General features: G+C 41.3%; 2 pseudogenes; one reads left to right on the top strand and one right to left on the bottom strand.

Moving 5' to 3' along the window:
• Positions 1 to 5,790: 5,790 nt before the first annotated feature.
• LOC126667476 (putative cytochrome c biosynthesis ccmC-like mitochondrial protein) lies at positions 5,791 to 6,522 on the bottom strand (annotated as a pseudogene).
• A 2,854-nt stretch (positions 6,523 to 9,376) lies between these two features.
• On the top strand, positions 9,377 to 10,969 carry LOC126668437 (uncharacterized; annotated as a pseudogene).
• The last annotated feature ends 7,403 nt before the right edge of the window (positions 10,970 to 18,372 follow it).

Genomic DNA, 18,372 nt, shown 5'->3' with positions numbered 1-18,372 from the left:
CTTTTTCCCGGGTGTAAAACCCCTTTTTCAGCATTTCAGTTTTTTTAAGAAGATAATTATTTTTTTCGAGCCGAAAACTTTTTACCGGGTGTAAAACCCGTTTTTCAGCATTTTTGGTTTTTATGAAAAAAATATTATTATTTTTTCCAGTTTTTTTTTTTTCGGGTTTCGCTTTTTCCGCACATCCTGTTGATGACAACATAATGCACAAGCGAATCACGTATTGTGTAAAATTATCAGATTAGAAAAAATCCCAGGATATATTGGAGGGTCACGAGCGAAGCACTTAAGTACCACTCTCCTAGAGAGAATTTAATCAAATGTAATTAATATCACAATAGCGTTTCTTGGTTTTTTTTTTAAAAAAAAAACTTAAGCCCTCGGAATTATAAATTACATGCCTAATAATAATTCCTAAGTCCATGATTATTTATACATTTATTCAATCGCAAAGCGTTAATACTAGATGATACGGTGGCTCTGATACCACTGTTGGCGCAGCGGGAGGCGCGGGTCCGGATCGTATATTTCAATTCAAAATAGAAATTCCAACAATCCGGATCCTAAAGTTGATCATATCGACAACGAATGGATCGTCGTATCATTTAGTAATTAAAGCACGCATCTAGGAATCATAATAAGAATACCTATGTCGATTCTCCAACGATTCTTCTAGTCCCGAAAGTACGGCGACCTCAAGCTCGTCCACACGAGTATGCGTCCGATTGAATCCTCGCCTTGAAGTAATCTACAAGAGTTCCTCTTGCCGTGTAGCCCTAAGCTCAAACTCTCGTCGCGATTACGTCCTTGCTCGGATGTATGAAAAAACGTCGCCAAGGTTTTCCCGTGATTGATGACTACTTGAACTCCTTCAAGTGCTTTCTCTCTCTACAACTTTGTAGTGAGATGTGTGTTATGTGCTATGTTGAAATGAGCAAGGACATGCTCTATTTATAGGATAGAGCATGTCTTAAGAATGCAACACCTTGCATGCTAGGTGTCACACACCAAGCAAAGGTGTTGCCACCACATGACACCTTTCATGTGGTGACATCACATAGGTGACATCATATAGGTGATGTCATCATATGACATCACATATATGACATAAGCTTATCTCATTACATCATCACCATGACATCATCATTCCATTAGCTTATGATTAATGATTTAAGTATCATTAATTACACTAATTAATTACTTAAGCCTTTTAATAATAAAACTTGGTTAAAATATAATTAGGTTCTTACTAATTTATAACTCTTATAAATTAGTCCCTAATTAACTTGGACATAGTACAATTAGGTTCCTACTAATTTATAACTCTTACAAATTAGTCCCTAATTTGTACTTGTTTTTCATCTTATATTAATTTCCGAGATATGCTAATATCCGTATGAAATTGATCTTTTGTAAATCCAATCGGTTGCACACTCTATTGTGTGTGACTAACTAGGTTCACATCTATATGGCAACGAGAGACATAAGAAACGCCTTTCTTATATTAAATAATTAAATCCCATTTAATTATTAATTCTCGTAGATCGAGAGTGACGTCTAGCAACATATCACGACCCCCAAATAGAGATGAATGTTTCGATGCATTCTTTTTGAACCAATGTTCATAATTACCGTACACTCAAAATTCCCTTCATCTACGATTCCAATCTTGACTGGTGTCACGGTTAAGTCAAACACTGTATGTCTTGATTATATGACCTCATCTCTCAGTTCTAATTCTTGATAAATATGACTTCCACTAGAAACAACTTTCTATGTAAGTCATATACACCTGCGCAGGCTTTATCATCCATCAAGAACAATTTGAAATAGCATAGAATCTTGTCTCCGTTCATCCAGAGTGATGAATCGTTTCTAGGTTAAACCCTATCTCCATATACAACTAACTAGAGCCAACACATCCCGCGGCCCTAGCTCTTGAAAGATCGAGGGTTAAGGAGTATCAAACTCTAATCACCTATATACAAGATAGTGTCACTGCAAGTCAAAGGACATATGTACAATTATGAACTAGATGACATTTAATTGACTTTAATGAATTACCATGTATAAGTCATCTAGCGTCACTTGTTCGACTTACTCAACACCTTGAGTGTCCACATGTTTATTCTGATCCCCATCAAGTAGTATGAGACTCACTACTTCCTATAATTAGCAACTCTTTACTAATTAGGAGAATAAATAGAGGTGATAATCTTTCCGGGATAATGCGATGCCCTTATTCGCAGGACCCCATCGGTCGTGAACGGTTATTTAGATCACTTGTATAATAGAATCTGTCACTCATATTCTTAACAGCTTAAGAATAGATTATATCACAATGTAATAAGGAAAATACATAATACATGAACACTTAGTTGATGAGACGCTTAATTCAAATAGAACATATATATCTTTGCCATTGGGATTAATTCTACAAATATACACAATCAAATGGCCCTAGGGCATATACTACTAACATTTGCAAGAGAGAGCTGCTGCCCTAGTCGAAAGTGAAAGCGGTTGGCAAGGAGTTCTTTATAAAAGAAGCATTTAACGATTCTCCAATCTATGTCATATTAAACGATTCACCCACATTAGTCATCGAAGACATGAAAAATAATAAATAAGGTGCATCGAATGGGACAAGGAATGCGCTCTTACTCTTGTTACTGTCCTCGAATCAGCTGCACATGAAGATGAAGTGGACTTCTCTTAATACGAGAGCATTTGTCTCCTTCTTATACAATTAGAAAACCTCCGCCAATGAAAGAAGGGAATGAATAAGAATCGAGACCTAAGAGAGATTAGAAAGGTTTAAATAAGAGTGTTCCTGACTTCTTTCTCGGGATATCCCTCTAGGAATAGGAATTTATCCATAAGTTGCTACCGAACCGTCTCTTTCGAGAATAAGGGTCTTAGAGAGGGTGGAAAAAGGGCTTGTGCAAGGGAAGAAGAAGACAGAAGGGGGGCATGATCTTAATTCCATTTCTAATGCACTAAGAGCAAGAAGGGCTTTCTATCAAATAGAAAATGTCTGATTTCCATCTTTAGCAGATAAGAGATGACACGAAAGGAGGAGTTCTGCTTAGCCCTTGCTACTCTTTGATAGAAGTAGCTCTTTTCGTTTCCAGAATGGTTTGTTAGCAAGAAAATTCCTTCTTAGGAAGTTAATCAGAATAAGCCTGCTAGAGAATGCCCTCTTCTAATTCTCGAAAGAGGGCTTGCACATTAAAGGACCCGACCATCGTATATCAGTTGAAATAGACCAGATAGCGCATCCAATTACAGGATAAAGTAAAACAGAGGAGACAGAAAGAACTATTAGGCAGAGAGAGAATCTGCTGTGAATGTTGACGATAGCATAACTTCTAAAGGAACTGACAGACTTAAGATAGGAATCGGATTCATGGGTAAAACGGAAACTGTTATCTTTGGCTTTGGCCATTCTGTTATGATTTAGTTTCAAATGAATCAAATCAGCTATTGCCAATTCCCAATCCGAGGAGAGTGAGTGCAAAAAGGCGGAGCTTCTTCTAATTGTGCCCTATAAAGCATTAAAGTCACACATGGACTACTCCTATAGGCCCAGCACCTTCAACTCGTACTTAGGAGAAAGGAAGACTGATCAATTGAATGAAGACAGACTTGAATTGTATCTAGAGGAGAATCCTTTCTTAAAACTCTCAACTCTGATACCCTCAACTCCTATCAAGGCAGGGAAAGACATTTAGACTAATACCAATACCAAGTGCTTCCGGTACAGGAGTAGAGACTCACTTAAATATGGCGAACCTTACCTAGACAGAAAGATTCCGAGAATGGGGAAGAGACGCTTCATGGATCGAGGAATTCCATAGATATTCTAGGGTCACTATGAAATCACTGCGACAGACAAAGGCAAGGAAGGAATTGGATTGAGATTCCTGCTTTCTTGAAGATCTCTTCCAATATATGAAATGAGATACCAAAGGGAAGCATGAATTAGACCAATAGGGCACTGCTCTCCCCCTGTTGTAACAAAAAAATATTCCATACCGGAATTTCATTACCTTCTTCCTAAAACAGAGACATTGGTACAACAGAAGGCTCGAGAGACCTCGAGCGTAATATAGTCTCCAATGTCTCTCTAGTCTGATCCAGCTTCAAAGAAATTATAACTAATGGGGTCACAAGGCATTAAAATATAGGTTCTGAAAGAAATGAACAAGGGGCATGTCAATTACCGGCTGTAACTCAAATGAAGATACCTCAGCTATCGAGGTGGCTACTTTCTCTTCAAGTTCTGAAATCTGCTTCTTTAACTTGGCCTCCTCGGTGACATGTCGCCTCATCTCGGCATCCTGTAAGAAAAATGGTGATTACTAAGTTATCCGAGGTAGTGAAGAATGTCTCTCTGAGATTGGTGATGCCCGTCAGAATTGTCATTGTCTTTCTGATTTGCACAAACAAAATGGTTCTCTTTTAACAGGACCTCGATAAAGGAACTCCCAACCCGAATAAAAAGCAATGAAATAAGGATTGATGGGGAGCGACTCTGACTTACTGAGGCAAGCTCGCCCTGCAAAATGATCACTTTAGCCCTTAAAGAAGCAAGCCTGACCTTTACCTTTCACTTTGACTGACCCTCTTCCGTTCGTTTAATAAATTGACATAGACCTCTACCTATGGAAAAGTCAATCAACTCTCCCGAATGGTCGAGCTATTGACATCTCTACCCCTGAACAGGACAAGCTTTTCCGCCCCTTCCCTTATTCAGCAGAGTGGTGATCACTTACCCGGTAAAGGCAGAGAGATAAGAAGAATCCCCTCGGCCCCTTATTCTCCCCACTAAAAGACACCATCACATCCCAACTCCAACACATGCAAATAAGGCTCGACGCACGGACTATGCTTTTACAATAGAATACCTGGAATCTCAAAACCAAGGCTGAGGAAAAGGAGAGAACGAACGAAGAAAGGGTTTCGATCTTCACATTTCCAGAAAAGAAATATCCCGAATCATGAACAAAAAAGAAGGGGAAATAGCGGGTCCAATGGGAATTGTTTTGTTATTTAGGAAACCATAAGGAGGATGGGAAATTTTATATGACTAGTAGATAAAGAGTAGTGAAAGGATCCAAACCAAAGAGATGGTACTCTCAATCAACTAGATCGATAGCAGCCTGTCCAAAATGGCCAACTTTGCTAAAAAGAATTCAAAGAAGACGGTTCAAAGCAGTCAGCTCCTCCTTACCTTAGCAACCCGAGCGTCATCTTTCCAGCTTTCGAAGCTGCTTCACCCTGGCTCTATCGAACCATCTACTTCGTCCCTGGACTTATGGAAGGCAAAACAAAAAGTGCCCCTATGACTCCGGTTCTAGTGAAAGCGATGAAAGTATAGTTGTGCTCCAGTTTTTCAGGTAAAGGTTATACGGTGTAGAGCCCGGTCAAGGCAACCTTATTAAAGAGAACATTCGGGACATAAAAACCTATGGTAATCTTGTCCTTAATTGCTGAATCTAATGGAGGTTTCAATCTGATAAATCAACCGTCATTTTCAGGTAAAATGAGACCTCGACGGAGATGATGGATGGGAACTCCTACTCTAACTATAGTTGCAATCTCTAAGTAGGATTTTCAATCAGCTATCCCTTTTCTTTCCCTAGCGAGTGAAGTGCCCCATAAGCTATAATGGCGAGCTATATGAATAAATTCCGTGAGCAGCGATTGAACTGAGCGTTTCAAGTGCATCGAGCAAGAATCGGACCTACAAATTTCCCCCTTTTTCAGGTTGGGCGCTTTAACCATTCATCCATGGACGCAAAGAGACTCAGCGAGTGGACTAGGTTTTGGTATTCCTTCTCGAGCTTCTATTTCTTCCGTTAAAGGAGATTCGAGAAAAGATGGAATATGCAGACGTGTTTCTAGAACAAACAAGATACGGGTTGAGAAGGGGGATTGGAATGGGCATAGGAGCATGTATTGATGTACCAGATCGGCTAATTCTCCCAGGTTGATGCGATGTATTCACCAGTTACCTGAAGACTTGATTATTGGTATATCGATCGGTCAAGCACGGATTGAAATAGAAGCCAGTTCGACGGGAAGCTTTTGAAAACGCATTGCACCCAGGTAAAAAAGGAACGAGATGAATACAGAGGCTAAACGAGCATCCCACATCCAAAAGGTTCCCCACATAGGTCGTCCCCGAAACCCCCCAGTAACTAAGGTAAACAACGTAAAAAAAGCACCCATTTATGTACCGGTTCCGGAAGAGCGAAGAAAAAGGGGATGTTTTATTAATCGGAAAAAGAAAGTGTTGATAGCCGTAGCGATATAAACAAGAATACTCATCCGAGCCGCATGAACATGTACATACGGAATACGAGAATTTCCACCTTGTTGAAGATATAATGGTTCTACCCGAAGACTTAAATGAATAGCCATCGCTGTTAAGAACAACCGAAATCCAATGAGAATTTGCGCATAACTTCTGGTCTTTGACATCAAAAAAGAAGGTTGTAATAACGAAACGGACATACGAGAATTCGGTCCTAGCTAGTGGAACAAGAAAGACATAGATCTATATTCAATACGCAATAAAAGGATTTTTTTCCCCAACCAAGAATTTCCACTGCTTTGTTTTCGCTCCGCTCGTGCGCGGAACTGCTTGCTCGCGTAGCGGCATACCAAAAAAAGACATAAACACGTGCAACCATCACACCAGAGAGCCTTAGAACCATGACAGAAAGAGTCTGGTTGCTTTTATATAGAGCTCACCAGCAGGATTATGTAATTCTAAAAGAAGAATGAGCGCGGGTCAGCACCCAGGCCAGCTGGAGTTGCCGTACTTAAGCTCTCTAGGTGGCGAGCTACGTCCAAATGGTGTGTAATCGACGAAGGGATAAGTTATGTAACGGAAAGTAATGATAGATCAAGCGAGAACCCTTGTTAAGCAAGAGCTCATGGCTATCGCCTGGATCCGGTTTGAGCCTTTCTAACCCATAGAAATAATTCATACGGGCTGTATCGACAAGCTCAATTTGCTTATTCGTTGGCCTACGAAAAAACCACGCGAAAAATGCTTTCATTTTTCATTTACGATCATTGCTCTACCCACTTTTTATCACTCTTTTATGGTGAATGGGACTGAAGTCTTGTTTTACGCCCTTCTTTGGCGTTTGAAATTAAGTGGCGTGTTCCGCCACAACTGTTTGGGATGAGAATAAGTTGAAAAACTAAAAAGTATGTCAGCGCTAAGCATAGCTACCAATTTAAACAAGTTTGTCATATAATACGATGATAGTAGCAAGCAAGTCCTTCTTTCTTTATATACACAATTCTCAGTTAATAGTATGTTATTGTCGAAGAATTGTATGCTAAATCGGAGAGTAGTATTAGGTAAGAAGAAAGTAGTGCTTTCTTCTTTTAGAAGCATAGTGCTTACTATACTGAAAGTAAGAAGCATCCAAAGCAATCTAACAGAATTAAAGAAAGTTAGAGTGTAGAGTGCATCAACTGATTGCCCATTAATAGTGGAGATTAGCTAAGGTATTTCTATCACTTGTAAGGCTGACATTGAAGGCATAACCCTAGTTCTCAGGTAGAATATAGGGTATAGGGATGATAAGGCATCTGTCTCCTTGCAGGGAAGAGGTTTTCTTTCTAATGAGATGAGTGGAAGAGTTGCTTTCATTCGAGCTCAATTCCATCGACCCTAGAATTGATAGAAATATTCAATAAAGTAATTAGCTCCTACCCGTTATGATGCAAAATTTACCTGGTATTGTGCGATCCCTGATTGCCTGTTATTCCTATTGTGGCTTGTCTATTGGGATAAGTTTCATCGCTTCGCACCTTTAGAGGTAAAAAAAGCTCCTAACTTTGGACAGAGAGTGATTTCCGACTTTAGGGCCTTCACTCTTAAAGAAGGTGTTCCAGGGGGAGGTTGAATCATTAGTAAAGATATCTGCGCACAGTAAATCTGATCAACAGCTTGCAATCAGAGAAAAGAAAAGTAAGATATTTGAGGAACAAGACGAACGGGATTCCACTGCACATTCATAGGCTGTTAGGGGGGCTGTTGAACATGAATCAATTAGAAAGTACATCTTAGTCACGTTAAGTCACGCCGAGATAAAAAGAAATAGATAGGAACAAAAAAGGCTTTTGCAGAGAGTGGCGAAGTGCTTCACTTGTAGATCTATTGTAATATAGAAGGAAATGCATGAAAACGGAGGAGTTAATTACAATATAGGGAGGGATTCTAACTATAGATGCTTTAGGGTCTTTGCAATAGGTAACTATGTCAATCAACGGTTATTGTGGCCAGTTCAAGCTTGGCTTGCTAAAGTTCTTCAAAGATTACTAGTAGATGGTACGTTCGATCAACTTAAACCGCTAGATCGACTAGTTGGCAATCAGGTGACATATTGCTACGACTAAAAGTCGGCTACCGATGGGTGGCCTTTTTTTTTTACTGTTCGATAAGTCGTTCGTCTCAAGTATAGTTAATTATACGCTTGCCTGGAACATGTTTGATATTCCTTTCGTGAAACGGATTATCAAATATGTTTCGTGGATGGACAACCTTTAGGATACCACGCCTCCTGGCCTCTATTTACCCTTTGTCACCATTTAATTGGTGGGCGGCAGAAAAAAACAAGTCCGACCTGGAGAGCTTTTTCATAGGTACGCGGTACTCGGTGATGATATTTTCATTGCCGATGAGGCCGTAGCTCAGTCTTATTCTTCAGCCTTAACTTAAGTAAGTTGGGGGTCTCAATTAGTTATCAAAAGTCCCTCATTTCTACTTCTGGTTCAGTAGAGTTTGCTAAGAGGTTTCGAGTCTGGAGATTGAGTAAGGATGTTAGTAATTTATCAATCAAGAATCTTTTTAATTCAAATCCCCCTTGTGGTCTGTTTGCAGTCCACATAACATATCATGTCATTAGGGTTTCACCCCTTTGTAGGATAGGAGGTGCAGCACCGGATTGAGTATTCTTAGTAGACTCAATCACACCCGTTCTCTTCACAATGAGAAGGTTCGGGCTATGTGGGATAAGAGCCTTCTTCCTTTTGAGCTTTGGCTTATAAGGGGAAGACCTCTTCATCCATACTTGCGCGGAATGGATCATCTTCGCAAGGGAATGAGACCAAAACGCATTCCTCATGAACTGTTTGTTCAGACTGGAATGAAATATTTTCTTGAGTGGTCTTCTCTCCGAGTATGGATGAAGAGCTTGCTAAGGTACAGTCATTGGTACTACACTACCTTCTTGTCTCCGGATGTTGGCATCGAGCAGTTCTTCTCTGTTCCTGAAGTTAATTTTTTCATGGAAGATTGTTAAGAAGGATAAAAATTGGCTTCAGTCTTTTATGGAAGATTTATGACATGGTGGCCGGGAAGGGTGTTGATTTTAGGTTACCTAGACTTGAGTCAACCTCACTTTCAATTAATGGAGGTTACTTGCTTGGTGGTTTCTCCGGTGCAGACTCTTTGGTACAAGCTGTGGGTTGTGACCAGCCTGCAGCTAATCGGTCTATTATCATACCTGGAGGGTGTCAACACTTCAATGAGATTCTAGATTGAATAACCATCAGATAACTATAGACGCTTCGAGATAGACCGTGAAGGATAAGTTAAGAAAGGCCTTTCCGAGGATGCACTTAAAAAGACAATCCTTTTCTCCCTTAGATTTGAATGAAGGTCTTTGGTTAGATGGAGTGAAATGACGCGGAGTTCCAAAGTATATTTTTTTATATAATATAAAAAAAATTATTGAATAAAGTCAAATACCTGACTTGCCCCGAACTGCCTTCCTTGCTTGGCTTGCTTGCCTGGCTTGGCACACTCATACTAGAAGTAAAAGAATGAACTCTTAACTGACCTATTGCATAAAAAATAGCTCTTTCTTTTATAAAAAAAAGTGGAAAATCCTCTTTTGGAACTCACGCATCCGATTCTGGCCTTTAGGTTCGGTGAGTTGTTGCCTCTTAAACGCTCTCTCAGTTGTGGAATAGAGGGACTAGTCAAAAAATCCGGGGGGTGTGTGGTTGAATTGATCTTTACGTAATTTCTTAAGTAAGGGATTGCTAACGTGAATCGGCCTACTCCGAACTTCCTTAGGGGCTGTGGCCTACCCCCTGTGAACCTCTCCTTCTTATAGGTCAGCCCTCTGGTCCAGCCTTATCTTGTCGCTCTATCATGGCATCCCCTATCTCTCCCCGAGATTAATACGCTACATCTCGGATGACGGACTGGCTATCCCCCTCTCCATGACTGAGGCAAGAAGTGACTCTTCCCGACGTTTCACCTTCTCAAGAGAAAAGGCTTCATTTAGGAGCGCTCTTTTCATCCAACTAGAAAGATCGTATGAGAAGAAAAGGAATCTGATGCCCAAAGACTCCCATGTTTTTCTTGGTTGGACCAACCCAACCGATGATTTCCGACAAGTCTTTCTAAATTTTTAGAGCAAGTAGAAGAACATAAAGAAAGCTTTCTTTATCTTTATGGATAACCAATTTATTTTCAAATATAGTTGGGAAACTCTCCCCAAGAAATGGATAAAAAAAATGGAAAGATTGGAACATGAGAATAGATTTGATACCAATTCGGATTACCTATTTCAATTTGTTGTGCTTTCTTAAATTGCATACCTATACAAGGGTTCAAGTTTCAATCGATATTTGCGGAGTTGATCATCCCTCTCGAAAACGATGATTTGAAGTGGTCTATAATTTACTGAGTACTCAGTATAATTCACGCATTCGTGTACAAACCAGTGCAGACGAAGTAACACGAATATCTTCGGTAGTCAGTCTATTTCCATCAGCCGACTGGTGGGAGCGAGAAGTTTGGGATATGTTTGGCGTTTCTTCCATTAATCATTCGGATCTACGCCGTATATCAACAGATTATGGTTTCGAGGGTCATCCATTACAAAAATACCTTGGGAACAGCGTAGCGACGGATACTTCTGAATAAGTATAGGTCCAAGGGGAAAATCAATAGGAAATGCTATTTGCTTTGTAAGAAGAAGAATTAACTTCTATGAAATGAAAGAGTTTCATGGGAATTATCTTTATCGTCGGATATCATCTTTTGAGAAATAGGAAGAAGTGTTATCGAACGATTGCCTGCAATTCTTCCAAGTATGGAAAGAGTAAAGAATCAAGCAACAAGTCTCAATCTATACAAAACGCACTGGGGCTTTGTCTTTCTTTCGGTTTCATTGATAGCAGAAGAGCCTGACTCTATAGGGGCGCTAGCGCTTTACTAAATATCAAGTTAAGGGGCCTGAAAAACGTAATAGTCTGTACTCTAGGCTCGCTTCGTTTCTTGAAGCTCTGCCCCTTATTGAAGACTAAAGCGCTAATGCGCCAACTATTTATTAGTAAAGCAACCTTTTGCGCTAGGCGCTCACATTTTTGGTCTGGGTGGAAGCTGGAGGCAGGGCTTGCTTAACCGCATACACGGAATTGGGATCTATTCTCGAATACAACTATTTTTCTCGGGAAAGCCTCGCTTATTCAAAGGGCTGATTATTTATAACCCTTTTATCTTCTCATAAGCGTTGGTAGGAGCAGGCGGGATGATGATGTGTATATAAATCAATAAAGACCAAAAAGATTCAATGGCAAGATCAATTTTATATAGATAGATAAAAGAACCATGTCGAAAATAGGGCAGGGATTCTCTATAATGACACCTTAGACCAATTGAAAGGGATGTAGCGCACTTGGTAGTGCCCTTGTAAAATGTTACAGGTTCAAATCCTGTCATCCCTACCTATTACTTCTCCTCTAGGCAGTAAGGAGGAATCTGTTAAGATCAATTCAAATTGGACATATAAAATCTTTCATTTAATGATACTATATGCATGCAAGATGTATTGGGGGTACAAAAATCATCCTTTTTTCTTTACAGCCCTATCTATTATGATAAGAAAACGCTCTTAGTTCAGTTCGGTAGAACGTGGGTCTCAAAACCCGATGTCATAGGTTCAAATCCTACAGAGCGTGAATCTAAATCAACATACCCCATTACCGAGATATTACAACTCTTTTTTAAAGAAGTAGTCAATGTATCGAATCTATTTTCTACTTTGGAATGAACAAAGACCAACTAAAACTTTAACTTTACTTTAACTTATTTAGAATCATAAACATTATTGCACATAATATCTCAAATGAAAATAAAAAAGTCTTGCGCTCTCGCTCGACTCAGATAATGATGACTCATCTCTTGCCAAGCTATCTTCGATGCTACTGCTCAGCTCTGAGACTTCATCGATATCATGAGTGAGACCCACATCCTTATGTTTGAATCGGAGTACGCTCAACGGGCACTTCGACTTGGACCTGTGATGCCTCTTTCTCTATATACATTAATATATGATATATCGCTAGTGGACAGCGAACAAAAAGATGCCACACTAAGAAAGCAATCCAATCAGGAAAGAGGTAGTCAGTTTCCCAGAAAGTAAAGCTTTTTTAGTACCAGAGCGAGATGTTACGAAAGAAGGAATCACCAACCAGAAAGAAATGTAACTGTCTTGGGATTCGAATGACTTGATCTGCTGGAACTAAGGCTATTTCCAATGCCCGAAAGGAAGGCAAGGCACTTGAAAGAGTAGTCAGTGAGGCTCAATTCTTTGGATTGATTCCAAGGCCCAGGGCATAAGTAATTCACTAAGTATAATAAGATTCTCCTTTGATTCAATAGAAAGAGATGCCCCTAATGCGGTAATAGCCGGTAGAGACCTACGTTATTCACAATAGGTGAACTTGCTAGAATGCTATTTAATAAACTTATAACGGTAACTGGCTTATAAGCTCCCCCCTACGTTAGCTTTTGAATAAGAAATTTATCCTTACTCAACTCGGGAAATTGAAACAAGTCCCAACCACGAGGCTTTGCCGGGAGAGTTTCGACATTAGTGATTTGCTCTGAATCTGGCCCCTAAACTAAGGCAAATAGCCCATAATACATATGAATCTGTTTGATCGGACCAAACTGCCAATAAAATCCATTTAGCCAGTTATGCTAACAAGAATAAAATAGATCATAAATCTAGTTTGAAGGCCCAAGAGTACGGAAACAGGTCCGGTAGGGGAAAGTTCCAATTAATTCTAAGGCATATGCCAATATCTCTTCCGTGGATCTAGTGGGAATGAGATTCTATACCCAAGTTAGTTTCTTGAGAGTCAAGCCTGCCTAACCTAGAAGTAGGACCGAGGACCAAGAGCTCGGGAAATCAAGATCGGGCATCCAGATTTTCCATAAGAACACTTTCAAAGAAAGAAAGACCAATTCAATTAATGAACTTTCATAAATAAGGTCCCGAACCCATCCCGTCCAAGATCCTCGGGTAGAACGTCACCACCATCAAAACCCAAAGGCAATGGATCAACAATCTCGGGGTCACCTCTCTATGTTTCAGACTGCTCTGACTCAAGAACATGATTGAAAAAAATCTCTAGGTGTCCCGCCTTCATCTAAGAAAAAAGGGAAGTTCACCCGAACTATCCAACTCTAGGTCACCTACAGCCATCCAGGGTCAATGTGAAAGTCATCATCATGACTCCTTTCCCTCTAATCACCCGGGTAGTGTAACCACTAAGGGCCATCGTCATGACTCTATGAATCCCCAGGCTCATCAAGCTATACCCCGTAAACCACCAAACGATTGCTCCTCCTCTATCTCTTAAAGACTTGGCTATCGCATTAAGCCAGCCTAAGACGTTGGACTGAGAAAGGACACTATACACAACCCCTAAGCATAAGTAGACGTAGTCTTCTTTAAAGATCGTTCGTGTAAGCTTCTTCCCTGCTGGCACACTTGGAAAATCAGTCTATCTACCGTCATTGAGATCTGTGGGGTGGCGGGGACTTCGACTGCCTTGTATCGGGTGAAGAGAAGGGGTGGTAGACTGAGTAGGGTTCGAACCTACAATATCACCGTTATGAGCGGTACGTTTCAACCAATTAAACAATAAGCCCCTACGGATCTTTACATGCAATTCGCTCACTTCGGGAAGAGCGGACGGACGTGCTGGAGGGCCTTTGCTCTATCTGCTTCTTACTCTTCCCAGGGATGAAATAGCTGGTTCGGTAGGGCTAGGAATAAAGAATTTGAAAAAAAAGGATTATCTTATTGTTTATATATAGAATATTCTATATATAAACAAGAATTAGAATAACGAGACTCAAATGGGCGAAGGCTCTCTATTTGCTTGCAATGCCGGCTGTTCGCCTTTCGGGAAAGGTTTCGCCTATTTGATTCAAAAGGCGCTACTAAACTACTGTAGTACAGCTAGTGTTTGTTAGTAGTACAACAGAATGTTGTTCGCCCCGACTTCGTATGCAAGCCCTACGGAAGTACCAAAGGCGCGCTCAGTGACTTTCGTAACCCAACTCATTAGTAGTGAGTTAGAGAGTTGTAGGGCGACCTTCAGTATTTCAATAGTAGTTGAACAAAAAGGCCCACTAATAGCTTTTTCTTTTCACTTTTGTGTAGTTGACCCTATTGACTCAAGGTTAGACAAAAAAGAAACTCATGTTCATAGCAACATGGAACCTTTCTATAGTGGGATGTAGACTTCAGTTGTTTTGGTACTTTTTCACCACTAGTTATTATTTCATTTAGTAGTAATCGGCTGTTCAACTAGTGTAGGCTTGCTTCGCCCAACGTGTAGCTTAATGACTGAACTCGTTGGATACACAAGCCAGCCTATCACTTGATAGTGTTAGCCTTTGTCAACTGAAGTAGCGTAGCGCCAATTGATAGTTGATAGAGCAGATAGATAGAGCGCAACGTGGGGCCTCGTTTGAGTCGAGTCGTCGCGAGCAGAGCCGTTTGTTTCTACTGTCGTAGTACGACAGTACTAAAGGCGAACGACATTAATACAGCTGTTAAGAATACTCTCTGATGTTGAATTTGTAAACTAATAGGCCTTGGTAACCTACCGGTTACTTTTGAATCAAAGTAGCGGCAAAAGGGGGAAATAGCTGAGTCGGTTAGAGTGCTGGCCTGTCACGCCAGAAGTCGCGGGTTTGAACCCTGTTTTCCCCGCCCGATCATGCCAACCAAAAATGGAAGAAGTCAGAGTTTGAAAAGGGCGAAGTTCTACAATCAGTGGGGGCGTTCCCTTTAGTTTTTCATAGCGTGCCGGTCCCGAAATGAGACCCTTCCCCTCGGATGATCGCGGAAATAGCGAGAGGCTGTAGCCCCCCATACCATAACTCATCAAACATTCCATGTTCCCAAACGGATCCCGTTTAATATATTTCCTATGATGACTCCCCTCTAAGGTACCTAGCCTCTCAAATAGGCAAGATCTCTCTATAAAAGTTTTTTCATGTCAATGCCGATTTTTCCAATCTTACCAGCTGCCAATTTCGGATGATGGTGCTCTATCGAAGGCAGCCAGACGAGCCGCATAACCTGCTCTTGGATTGGCCACCTCCCTATCGTCCTCGGATAGGGACCGGCCGGAAGGAGAGAGACCGAATCAAGGCTTCTTCGGCCGAACACACCATTACTTCATTTAGAATAGGAGAGCAGGTGCCTACATCCTTTTTGTGGAGCGGAACAGGTAAGAGCAACCGATGTGATCTTTGGTCAATTCACAAATCTATCGGGCGGAAGTAAAATCACCTTGATACTGAACCGGATCTGAAACGCGCTATGGATCTCGATCTGGAGAACGAATTTCATTTGGATCTGCTATTGGTGGTTCGTGTCCAACAGGCTCTGTATCTATATTGTAACACGATACATATTATGTATGAACCACATCAATAATTGAGCGAAGGGATGCCACCACTGCTTGATCCACTGATAGGTTCACTTATCCATCAGCTGACGGGTGGCACACAGTACACTCAAGGGCTTTGACTTCCCTTGCTTGCCCGGTGAATCTTTCATAAACAAGCACATGGTGCTCCCTGAGCCTGAAGCTCCGCACTCCTGACTACTCTCGTTTATTATTATCTAAAGATTCCCGATCCAAGGTTGCTCTGCTCCCACCTATCAATTCACTAGGGGTTTACAAGGACATAGAATTTCTTCGTCCCAATCCTACCGCTACGTGGTTGGTAGATTGCGCCTGCTTTATCATTGCCTATATTTAGTGCTTTCACTCATTACCCATGCATATTACCTGAGACGATAGTTCAACTTGGCATCGAGCTACAAGTCACTTTTTCCTCGACTATGGGTGGCGTGATACTGCTGGGCATGGTCCTCTATATGATGACTTCTCGTACCCTTCCCCTGCTATCGATTTCTATATGGAACTTCCTTGGTTCCGTCTCAATTGACAGAGGTTAAGCTTTGTTATGTTGTGTACATGCGCTCTTTCTTTGTTACCCGTCTGCTGCGCAGCTGTATGCCTGTGTAGGTTGTCCCCACGCGGGGAGCTCTTGGGCCTTTTCCGCTCGACCGCACCTACATGACTTTGAATATGAATCTGGACATTTTAATTCCTCGACCTGCTAGCACTAGATCTGCTTCCACTGATGATGATTACACTTTGCCATCAAATGGAACTACTTCCACCTGTTACTCTATTGCTTCTAATAGATCTATTGGGTCAAGTTCATAGTCTCGGGCAACTGGATCAACAGGTGCTTTCATGAGTCAAGGTAAACCACTGAATCAATGGGTTGTGCCCCTGGCTTCGCTTCTGGCTTCATTGATGGGTCAACACCAATGGGATCCGCTGCTTTATGCACAGCTCTCGCCTCTGCATCTGGATTTGTGCTTGGAATTTTCTCTTCTACACGGAATATCTCGAGATCAAGACCCATAAGGAGCCGTAAAGTTAGAATGGCGGGACCAAGGTATAGTTCCAGCGCTACGCCCCTTGAACCAATTAATGATCCAACGACAGAGCCTATGAGATGGGTGCTTGACCTCTCCATGCCATAGCGACTTTCGCGAGGCAACCATCATCAAACTTCCTTATGCCCTTCGCTATGCCCCTGGATTTGTACCCAATCTGTCAACTAGCGAGCGGAAAGATCAATGTAAATTTAGTGCTCGGTTTGGAGCGCTCAGCTTGAGGACTATATACAAGTAGATTCAGAGAGCACAGGAACCTATTTACCATAGAAACGTATGCCCATCGCTGACCGGAAAGCTAATGACTGGGGAACTTTCCTAGGAGCAAACCTCGCATTGGAAGCTCAGATTGGGAATACTACATGACGAGTACCCGTTGACTTTGTTGATTTCTATATGTCTAATCTCGCGCATACTCCTTGAATATGAGGCACTGCCAATTGTTGAAATGCTGTCCGATGAAGGAAACTCTGTATCTGTAGATTATGTAATTCCTGCGCCTACTAAAGCCTATCAGTATATCAAATCTTATTACCGCTAGCTCCATTAAGTCTACGAGTTTGCATCAGATTATCTCAATGAATAGCCATCAACCCTCTAAGACGACTGGAGAGATCATTGTTATGCTTCTGATGGCGTCGTTTCACTTCACTTGGACACCGAATTTCTAATACATTCCTCATTGATCCAAAAATGGGTTTAATTTAGAGGGCCTCGTCCTTATATTATGAGCTAGCTTCATGTTCGTCAATCGTCTGTCGATCGGAAGAATCCTAATCAAAGTCATCTGCTGATCGGTATGCGGAAGCGACCAACAGAAGCGGAAAGATCCTATTGGGAAGCATATGGGATGCCTGGATGTGGTTCATGCTGGACTAAGACCAAACCTATGGGAAATCCAAGTGAAGGCGCCCGTCTATGAGCCCTCCGACCCATTGATGTGATGCTCGGATAAACGTGTGAATGAGGATTGACCGATCGCAAGTTCTACTCATCACTGGCCCCTCTCGTTATTGTATTGGCATTCGCCACCGACACAACCGGCACCGTCGCATTCGAGCAATCTGAACCGATAACTAGCACTGACATTGGTAATGAAAGTAAGTCCACTGGCTGAATTAAGGAAGAAAAACAAGGCATTAAAAGAATAAGCGTACCTCTTTGAAAAGCGAATACGAGCAGAAAATTCATATTGCGATGCCAAGACTTCTCTCACTTCTTTCGAGCTATTTCTTTCTTTCGGGCGGCTCATTCGAAGTGGGAAAAAAAGTCTTGATCTTGCTGGTGAGTAGCATAGAGGTCTTTCGTAGAACAGATAGAGATATGTGCTTGGTCCGTTGCTTCCTTTCCCAATTCTGATGTTGATTACTCTTCAACGTATGCATATAAAGATATGGATTATTCTTTGTTCCGCAGCTCTGGGAGATAATTCCATGATGATAAAATAAATTTAAATTGATGTCAAAGTCAAGGGAGAATGCCGCTGCATAAGACTAAGATCATACCCTAAAAATGGATGCTGGTAATGAGAGATAGAAGG

This window comes from Mercurialis annua, linkage group LG2, assembly GCF_937616625.2.
Source record: "Mercurialis annua linkage group LG2, ddMerAnnu1.2, whole genome shotgun sequence".
Lineage (NCBI taxonomy): Eukaryota > Viridiplantae > Streptophyta > Magnoliopsida > Malpighiales > Euphorbiaceae > Mercurialis > Mercurialis annua.
The sequence above is the reverse complement of the archived record's forward strand: the minus strand, read 5'-3'. Positions and strand labels throughout refer to the sequence as shown.